This window comes from Oncorhynchus keta, chromosome 35, assembly GCF_023373465.1.
Source record: "Oncorhynchus keta strain PuntledgeMale-10-30-2019 chromosome 35, Oket_V2, whole genome shotgun sequence".
NCBI lineage: Eukaryota > Metazoa > Chordata > Actinopteri > Salmoniformes > Salmonidae > Oncorhynchus > Oncorhynchus keta.
In genome coordinates this window covers 79,395,999-79,406,314 of record NC_068455.1, presented here as the reverse complement: position 1 = coordinate 79,406,314, position 10,316 = coordinate 79,395,999, and the positions used below count along the sequence as shown (strand labels likewise).

Genomic DNA, 10,316 nt, shown 5'->3' with positions numbered 1-10,316 from the left:
ATAAACGCAACATAAAACCATTTTAAAAGACTTTACTGAGTTACAGTTCATATATGGAAATCAGTCAATTGAAATAAATGAATTAGGCACTAATCAGGGGATTTCACGTGACTGAGCAGGGGCACAGCCATGGCTGGGCCTGGGAGAGCATAGGCCCACCCACTTGGGAGCATAGGCCCACCCACTTGGGAGCATAGGCCCACCCACTTGGGAGCATAGGCCCACCCACTTGGGAGCCAGGCCCACCCACTGTGGAGCCAGGCCCACCCACTGGGGAGCCAGGCCCACCCACTGTGGGAGCCAGGCCCACCCACTTGGGAGCCAGGCCCAGCCACTTGGGACCCAGGCCCACCCACTTGGGAGCCAGGCCCACCCACTTGGGAGCCAGGCCCACCCACTTGGGAGCCAGGCCCAGCCACTGTGGAGCCAGGCCCAGCCACTGTGGAGCCAGGCCCAGCCAGTGTGGAGCCAGGCCCAGCCACTTGGGAGCCAGGCCCACCCACTTGGGAGCCAGGCCCACCCACTTGGGAGCCAGGCCCACCCACTTGGGAGCCAGGCCCAGCCAATCAGAATTTGTTTTTCAACACATGGACTTTATTACAGACAGAAATACTCCTCAGTTTCATCAGCTGTCCAGGTGGCTGGTCTCAGATGATCCCTCAGGTGACGAAGCCGGATGTGGAGGTCCTGGGCTGGCATGGTTACACGTGTTCTGCGGTTGTGAGGCCGGTTGGAAGTACTGCCAAATTCTCTAAAACGACATTGGAGGAGGCTTATAATAGAGAAATGGACGTTAAATTATCTGGCAACAGCTCTGGTGGACATTCCTGGAGTCAGCATCCCAATTGATTGTTCTTTCAAAACTTGAGACATCTGTGGCATTGTGTTGTGTGACAAAACATTTTAGAGTGGCCATTTATTGTCCCCCAGCACAAGGTGCACATATGTAACGACCATGCTGTTTTAATCAGCTTCTTGATATGCAACACCTATCAGGTGGATGGATTATCTTGGCAAAGGAGAAATGCTCATTAACAGGGATATAAACACATTTGTGATGAAAAAAATATACACTTTTTGTGCGTATGGAACATTTCTGGAATCTTCTATTTCAGCTAATGGAACATGGGACCAACACTTTACAGTTTTTATTTAGTTTATATTTTTGTTCAGTATATATACTGCTTACTGTGTGTGTGTGTGTGTGTGTGTGTGTGTGTGTGTGTGTGTGTGTGTGTGTGTGTGTGTGTGTGTGTGTGTGTGTGTGTGTGTGTGTGTGTGTGTGTGTGTGTGTGGTTTTTAAGACCTTGTGTGGTAATGTTGTCAGGATTGTTGAGTGAGGGAAGGATGTTAGCTGTGGGTTTTGGTGAAACAGCTAGGTGTGTCAATAAAATCACTGCTGTTGAAATCCTGTCTTTCAATTAGTCTCATTAATAAATGGTTCTAAAAAAAATATTTTATAAACTGGGTAGTTCGAGCTCCTGATTGGCTGACAGCTGTGATTTATTCAGACCGTATACTACGGGTATGACAAAACATTTATTCTTACTGCTCTAATTACGTTGGTAACCAGTTTATAATGGCAATACGGCACCTCTGGGGTTTGTGGTGAATGGCTAATATAAGGGCTGAGGTGAGAGGGGGTGTGGTTTATGGCTAATATAAGGGCTGAGGTGAGAGGGGGTGTGGTTTATGGCTAATATAAGGGCTGAGGTGAGAGGGGGTGTGGTTTATGGCTAATATAAGGGCTGAGGTGAGAGGGGGTGTGGTTTATGGCTAATATAAGGGCTGAGGTGAGAGGGGGTGTGGTTTATGGCTAATATAAGGGCTGAGGTGAGAGGGGGTGTGGTTTATGGCTAATATAAGGGCTGAGGTGAGAGGGGGTGTGGTTTATGGCTAATATAAGGGCTGAGGTGAGAGGGGCTGTGGTTTATGGCTAATATAAGGGCTGAGGTGAGAGGGGGTGTGGTTTATGGCTAATATAAGGGCTGAGGTGAGAGGGGGTGTGGTTTATGGCTAATATAAGGGCTGAGGTGAGAGGGGGTGTGGTTTATGGCTAATATAAGGGCTGAGGTGAGAGGGGGTGTGGTTTATGGCTAATATAAGGGCTAAGGTGAGAGGGGGTGTGGTTTATGGCTAATATAAGGGCTGAGGTGAGAGGGGTTTGTGGTGTATGGCTAATATAAGGGCTGAGGCCAGAGGGGTTTGTGGTGTATGGCTAATATAAGGGCTGAGGCCAGAGGGGCTGTGGTTTATGGCTAATATAAGGGCTGAGGCCAGAGGGGTTTGTGGTGTATGGCTAATATAAGGGCTGAGGCCAGAGGGGTTTGTGGTGTATGGCTAATATAAGGGCTGAGGCCAGAGGGGCTGTGGTTTATGGCTAATATAAGGGCTGAGGCCAGAGGGGTTTGTGGTGTATGGCTAATATAAGGGCTGAGGCCAGAGGGGTTTGTGGTGTATGGCTAATATAAGGGCTGAGGCCAGAGGGGTTTGTGGTGTATGGCTAATATAAGGGCTGAGGCCAGAGGGGTTTGTGGTGTATGGCTAATATAAGGGCTGAGGCCAGAGGGGTTTGTGGTGTATGGCCAATATAAGGGCTGAGGCCAGAGGGGTTTGTGGTGTATGGCTAATATAAGGGCTGAGGCCAGAGGGGTTTGTGGTGTATGGCTAATATAAGGGCTGAGGCCAGAGGGGTTTGTGGTTTATGGCCAATATAAGGGCTGAGGCCAGAGGGGTTTGTGGTGTATGGCTAATATAAGGGCTGAGGCCAGAGGGGTTTGTGGTTTATGGCTAATATAAGGGCTGAGGCCAGAGGGGTTTGTGGTGTATGGCTAATATAAGGGCTGAGGCCAGAGGGGTTTGTGGTGTATGGCCAATATAAGGGCTGAGGCCAGAGGGGTTTGTGGTGTATGGCTAATATAAGGGCTGAGGCCAGAGGGGTTTGTGGTGTATGGCTAATATAAGGGCTGAGGCCAGAGGGGTTTGTGGTGTATGGCCAATATAAGGGCTGAGGCCAGAGGGGTTTGTGGTGTATGGCCAATATAAGGGCTGAGGCCAGAGGGTTTGTGGTGTATGGCTAATATAAGGGCTGAGGCCAGAGGGGTTTGTGGTGTATGGCTAATATAAGGGCTGAGGCCAGAGGGTTTGTGGTTTATGGCCAATATAAGGGCTGAGGCCAGAGGGGTTTGTGGTGTATGGCTAATATAAGGGCTGAGGCCAGAGGGGTTTGTGGTGTATGGCTAATATAAGGGCTGAGGCCAGAGGGGTTTGTGGTGTATGGCTAATATAAGGGCTGAGGCCAGAGGGTTTGTGGTGTATGGCTAATATAAGGGCTGAGGCCAGAGGGGTTTGTGGTGTATGGCTAATATAAGGGCTGAGGCCAGAGGGGTTTGTGGTGTATGGCCAATATAAGGGCTGAGGCCAGAGGGGTTTGTGGTGTATGGCTAATATAAGGGCTGAGGCCAGAGGGGTTTGTGGTGTATGGCTAATATAAGGGCTGAGGCCAGAGGGGTTTGTGGTGTATGGCTAATATAAGGGCTGAGGCCAGAGGGGTTTGTGGTGTATGGCTAATATAAGGGCTGAGGCCAGAGGGGTTTGTGGTGTATGGCTAATATAAGGGCTGAGGCCAGAGGGGTTTGTGGTGTATGGCTAATATAAGGGCTGAGGCCAGAGGGGTTTGTGGTGTATGGCCAATATAAGGGCTGAGGCCAGAGGGGTTTGTGGTGTATGGCTAATATAAGGGCTGAGGCCAGAGGGGTTTGTGGTGTATGGCTAATATAAGGGCTGAGGCCAGAGGGGTTTGTGGTGTATGGCTAATATAGGCCATCACTCTGGTATGGCTAATATTCCAGAGGGGATGGTGGCAACAAGAGGGCTGAGGCCAGTGTATGGTTTTCAGACTGATGGCCAATGAAGCATTCTGTTCAAAAGGGCTGAGGCCAGAGCCTAGTGGTTAGAGTCAGGTAGCCTAGTGGTTAGAGCAGGTAGCCTAGTGGTTAGGCAGGTAGCCTAGTGGTTAGAGCAGGTAGCCTAGTGGTTAGAGTCAGGTAGCCTAGTGGTTAGGCCAGGGCCTGTGGTTATGGTCAATAGCCTAGTGGTGAGGCCAGGGGGCCTAGTGGTTTGGCAGGGCTGTGGCCAGAGGGTAGCCTAGTGGTTTGAGCTAATATAAGGTAGCCTGAGGCCAGAGGGTCAGGTAGCCTATGGTTAGAGTCCATCAGCCTAGTGGTTAAGTCAGGTAGCCTAGTGGCAACAAGAGGGCAGCAGCCTAGTGGTTACGTCAGGTAGCCTAGTGGTTAGATTCTGTTCAAAATGCTTGGTTGGCAGGTAGCCTAGTGGTTAGAGTCAGGTAGCCTAGTGGTTAGAGCAGGTAGCCTAGTGGTTAGAGTCAGGTAGCCTAGTGGTTAGAGTCAGGTAGCCTAGTGGTTAGAGTCAGGTAGCCTAGTGGTTAGAGTCAGGTAGCCTAGTGGTTAGAGTCAGGTAGCCTAGTGGTTAAAGTGTTGGGCCACTAACCGAAATGTTTATAGATCAAATCCCTGAGCTGACAAGGTAAAAATCTGTCGTTCTCCTTCCCCTTTTTTCCTCAGAGTGAGGTGTATATTTAGCGTTTTGCAACAAAACCTGATTATTTGTCTCTGAAATTAAACCCATGTAGTGATAGATTATAACACATATAATTTAACAACTATAACAAAAACACACCAATCATTTAGTGGGTTAGAAGTTGGTCTGCCTGGATACGTTTTTTAAATTAAACAATAGCTAATTTACCAAAATGTATAGCGTTTTGGAATGAAACTCATATAAATATATAAATATACATTCACCCACCTGTGGTGCTGTGCACCTTGCATATGACTTTTCCCATAGCTGTTTAAGTTCTTAACTGACTTGCCTAGTTTAAATCAACTAAATAAAGATTAATTAAATAAATAAATGATAAACTTGGTAAATTATTCTGTGAATTTGGTGTTGATGTCGGGCTTGGGTTCCCCCATCTGGCGAAAAATAGTTACTACAAGTTCCTCCAATCAACGACTCTGTTTTCAGTGGGTCTATGACGTTGTTCGGATGAGATAGTCGGATGCGCATGCGCAAATCATTTAGCGTCCTTGGAGCCACCTGAAGAGAAAGTTCAATCAACTACTCTGTTTTTTTTTTGTTTAAAAAAAATAATGTTTTATTCATAATACAAAAATCAGCTTACATTGATTGCTACATCAAACATGTCTAACAAAACAAAACACAGGTATTAACAAGAAAATACTCAAACGTTCAAAAAATATCAATAAAATAATACAAAAAATAAACAATTTTAGTTTCATGATTCAGGAAGATGTTATTCCTGTTGTTATTCACTAGGGTTAATGTTTTAATAAGATAATTAAATTCAATTAGAAAAATATGTAATTTTGGTATAGAGTGTATATGGAATTTTTGTTGGTGTATGTAGTATTTGGCAACAAGAATAAACAAATTAACAATCATTTCAATGGTCTCGTTATCATTGCAATAGTAACATATTATATCTTTCATGTCAAAAACATGGGCAGTGTTCATAATGGTAAATAAGTACTTTTCAAGGTCCTTCTGTAGCTCAGTTGGTAGAGCATGGCGCTTGTAACGCCAGGGTAGTGGGTTCGATTCCCGGGACCACCCATACGTAGAATGTATGCACACATGACTGTAAGTCGCTTTGGATAAAAGCGTCAGCTAAATGGCATATTATTATATTATTATTATTTTCACAAAATTCAGACACACATTTACATTCAAAGAACAAGTGAGACAGATTCTCACCTTCTTCTTCACAGAAAACACAGATATCATCAATAGCCACACATTTGGACATCATAGAAAATTACATGGATTAATCTCATGTAAAATGTTAAAGTGCTCTGCCTTTCACGTTGTTTGGTATACAGTATTTGTAAGGTCTTAACCAGGCATTTTTCAGGAATAAGCATGTTCCAGAAAAACTTTCCTTTCGGTGTAAGTTGTGAATGAAGAATTTGTCTTATATATTTATTACAACAAGATCTCTCAAGTAAGCCCACGCTTTCCAATCTGAGTTCTGGATGAACTTTAATGGTCATTCCCAAAATGAAGATGACTTTTCATTAGTTAGACCCCTGGGAACGGCTCTGACCACAGATATAAACTCTCTGATGACTTTTCATTAGTTAGACCCCTGGGAACGGCTCTCTGACCACAGATATAAACTCTCTGATGACTTTTCATTAGTTAGACCCCTGGGAACGGCTCTGACCACAGATATAAACTCTCTGATGACTTTTCATTAGTTAGACCCCTGGGAACGGCTCTGACCACAGATATAAACTCTCTGATGACTTTTCATTAGTTAGACCCCTGGGAACGGCTCTCTGACCACAGATATAAACTCTCTGATGACTTTTCATTAGTTAGACCCCTGGGAACGGCTCTGACCACAGATATAAACTCTCTGATGACTTTTCATTAGTTAGACCCCTGGGAACGGCTCTCTGACCACAGATATAAACTCTCTGATGACTTTTCATTAGTTAGACCCCTGGGAACGGCTCTGACCACAGATATAAACTCTCTGATGACTTTTCATTAGTTAGACCCCTGGGAACGGCTCTCTGACCACAGATATAAACTCTCTGATGACTTTTCATTAGTTAGACCCCTGGGAACGGCTCTGACCACAGATATAAACTCTCTGATGACTTTTCATTAGTTAGACCCCTGGGAACGGCTCTGACCACAGATATAAACTCTCTGATGACTTTTCATTAGTTAGACCCCTGGGAACGGCTCTCTGACCACAGATATAAACTCTCTGATGACTTTTCATTAGTTAGACACCTGGGAACGTCTCTGACCACAGATATAAACTCTCTGATGACTTTTCATTAGTTAGACACCTGGGAACGTCTCTGACCACAGATATAAACTCTCTGATGACTTTTCATTAGTTAGACCCCTGGGAACGGCTCTGACCACAGATATAAACTCTCTGGTGACTTTTCATTAGTTAGACCCCTGGGAACGGCTCTCTGACCACAGATATAAACTCTGATGTGTTGGAAACTCTTTCAATGTTTTATAAATTGTTAATATGTGAGAATTGTTGTCAAAAACATAAAGAACAAAGTCAATATCAGCTGGGCTTGACAATCTGGACCCTCTATTTCGGAAACTATCCGCCGCCATTGTCGCAACCCCTATTCACCGGCCTGTTCAACCTCTCTTTCATATCGTCTGAGATCCCCAAGGATTGGAAAGCTGCCGCAGTCATCCCCCTCTTCAAAGGGGGAGACACCCTGGACCCAAACTGTTACAGACCTATATCCATCCTGCCCTGCCTATCTATCTAAGGTCTTCGAAAGCCAAGTCAACAAACAGGTCGCTGACCATCTCGAATCCCACCGTACCTTCTCCGCTGTGCAATCTGGTTTCCGAGCCGGTCACGGGTGCACCTCAGCCACACTCAAGGTACTAAACGACATCATAACCGCCATCGATAAAAGACAGTACTGTGCAGCTGTCTTCATCGACCTTGCCAAGGCTTTCGACTCTGTCAATCAGATTCTTATCGGCAGACTCAGTAGCCTCGGTTTTTCGGATGACTGCCTTACCTGGTTCACCAATTACTTTGCAGACAGAGTTCAGTGTGTCAAATCGGAGGGCATGCTGTCCGGTCCTCTGGCAGTCTCTATGGGGGTGCCACAGGGTTCAATTCTCGGGCCGACTCTTTTCTCTGTATATATCAATGATGTTGCTCTTGCTGCAAGCAATTCCCTGATCCACCTCTACGCAGACGACACCATTCTATATACTTTCGGCCCGTCATTGGACACTGTGCTATCTAACCTCCAAACGAGCTTCAATGCCATACAACACTCCTTCCGTGGCCTCCAACTGCTCTTAAACGCTAGTAAAACCAAATGCATGCTTTTCAACCGATTGCTGCCTGCACCCGCATGCCCGACTAGCATCACCACCCTGGATGGTTCCGACCTTGAATATGTGGACATCTATAAGTACCTAGGTGTCTGGCTAGACTGCAAACTCTCCTTCCAGACTCATATCCAACATCTCCAATCGAAAATCAAATCAAGAGTCGGCTTTCTATTCCGCAACAAAGCCTCCTTCACTCACGCCGCCAAGCTTACCCTAGTAAAACTGACTATCCTACCGATCCTCGACTTCGGCGATGTCATCTACAAAATGGCTTCCAACACTCTACTCAGCAAACTGGATGCAGTCTATCACAGTGCCATCCGTTTTGTCACTAAAGCACCTTGTACCACCCACCACTGCGACTTGTATGCTCTAGTCGGCTGGCCCTCGCTACATATTCTTCGCCAGACCCACTGGCTCCAGGTCATCTACAAGTCCATGCTAGGTAAAGCTCCGCCTTATCTCAGTTCACTGGTCACGATGGCAACACCCATCCGTAGCACGCGCTCCAGCAGGTGTATCTCACTGATCATCCCTAAAGCCAACACCTCATTTGGCCGCCTTTCGTTCCAGTACTCTGCTGCCTGTGACTGGAACGAATTGCAAAAATCACTGAAGTTGGAGACTTTTATCTCCCTCACCAACTTCAAACATCAGCTATCTTAGCAGCTAACCGATCGCTGCAGCTGTACATAGTCTATTGGTAAATAGCCCACCCATTTTCACCTACCTCATCCCCATACTGTTTTTATTTATTTACTTTTCTGCTCTTTTGCACACCAATATCTCTACCTGTACATGACCATCTGATCATTTATCACTCCAGTGTTAATCTGCAAAATTGTAATTATTTGCCTACCTCCTCATGCCTTTTGCACACATTGTATATAGACTCCCCTTTTTTCTACTGTGTTATTGACTTGTTAATTGTTTACTCCATGTGTAACTCTGTGTTGTCTGCTCACACTGCTATGCTTTATCTTGGCCAGGTCGCAGTTGCAAATGAGAACTTGTTCTCAACTAGTCTACCTGGATAAATAAAGGTGAAAAAAAATATATAAAAAATAAAATAAACATATTCCTCTCATTTTATTTTATTTATTATTTTACCTTTATTTTACTAGGCAAGTCAGTTAAGAACAATTTCTTATTTTCAATGACGGCCTAAGAACAGTGGGTTAACTGCCTGTTCAGGGGCAGAACGACAAATGTGTACCTTGTGAGCTCGGGGGGTTTGAACTAACCACTAGGCTACCCTGCCGCCCCATTAAAGCTTGTTGGTGAAACCTAGCTAATTTAGCAGGTCATCTTTCAGGAATATAATTACATTTCAGTAAAAATTGAAGACCCAATTTATTAAACACATTATCCAATCAACTACTCTTTTTTTATTGATTTTTTATTTTTATTAACAACAAATCAATACATAAAGCACATGAGGGAACACAAGCATACATAGATTACAAACAATGGACAATCGAGCTAGGGGCGGGGCTGGGGGCGGGGCTGGGGGCGGGGCTAGGGGGTACAATATCACATTACAATTACACAAGGACCTTAAGGGACATGCATATACTTACAATTCTAACAGCTTTTTTGTTAGTAGAGCATTTAACCGTCTTAAAATACAATTCAATTTATTTTTGTAGGGTACGAAAATGTGGTTTTCTGTTTGTAAATTTACATTTGTGTATATGAAATTTGGCCAAAAGAATAATGAAATTAATTACATAAAAATGATTCCGCTTATTTCTATTGTATGTAAAGAATCCAAACAGTACATCTCTCCACAATAGTGTAAAATCTTCATAAATGTGTTCAATTATAAACCTACTGATGTCTTGCCACAGTTTTCTTACACGCATACAATGCCAAAACAAGATGCACAACGGTTTCTGGGTGGCCATTACAAAAGGAGCAATTTGAGTTGATGTTTTCCTTTGTAACGGCGTTCGTCTGTTGAAGGAAGAGAGTCGGACCGAAATGCAGCGTGTTTGTTACTCATGATCTTTAATGAACGAAAATGACGATACATGAAATAACTATACAATACAAAACAACAAACGGAACGTGAAACCTAATTACAGCCTATCTGGTGAAACTACACAGAGACAGGAACAATCACCCACGAAATACACAGCGAAACTCAGGCTACCTAAATACGGTTCCCAATCAGAGACAACGAGAATCACCTGACTCTGATTGAGAAACGCCTCAGGCAGCCAAGCCTAACAACACCCCTAATCAGCCACGATCCCAATATTACAAAAACCCCAATACGAAATACAACAGCAAAACCCCATGTCACACCCTGGCCTAACCAAACATATAACAAAAACACAAAATACAATGACCAAGGCGTGACATCCTTA

At 44.6% G+C, this 10,316-nt stretch overlaps 1 long non-coding RNA gene across 2 annotated transcripts; it reads left to right on the top strand.

Annotated features, from left to right (window-relative positions):
• Positions 1-3,944: 3,944 nt before the first annotated feature.
• LOC127915599 (uncharacterized) lies at positions 3,945-5,483 on the top strand. 2 transcript variants are annotated; one of them, XR_008091401.1, is made up of 2 exons: positions 3,945-3,962; positions 4,324-5,483. It is a non-coding gene; the product is annotated as an uncharacterized LOC127915599 (long non-coding RNA). The 2 variants fall into 2 exon arrangements; XR_008091399.1 differs by lacking the exon at positions 3,945-3,962 and adding an exon at positions 4,007-4,046.
• The last annotated feature ends 4,833 nt before the right edge of the window (positions 5,484-10,316 follow it).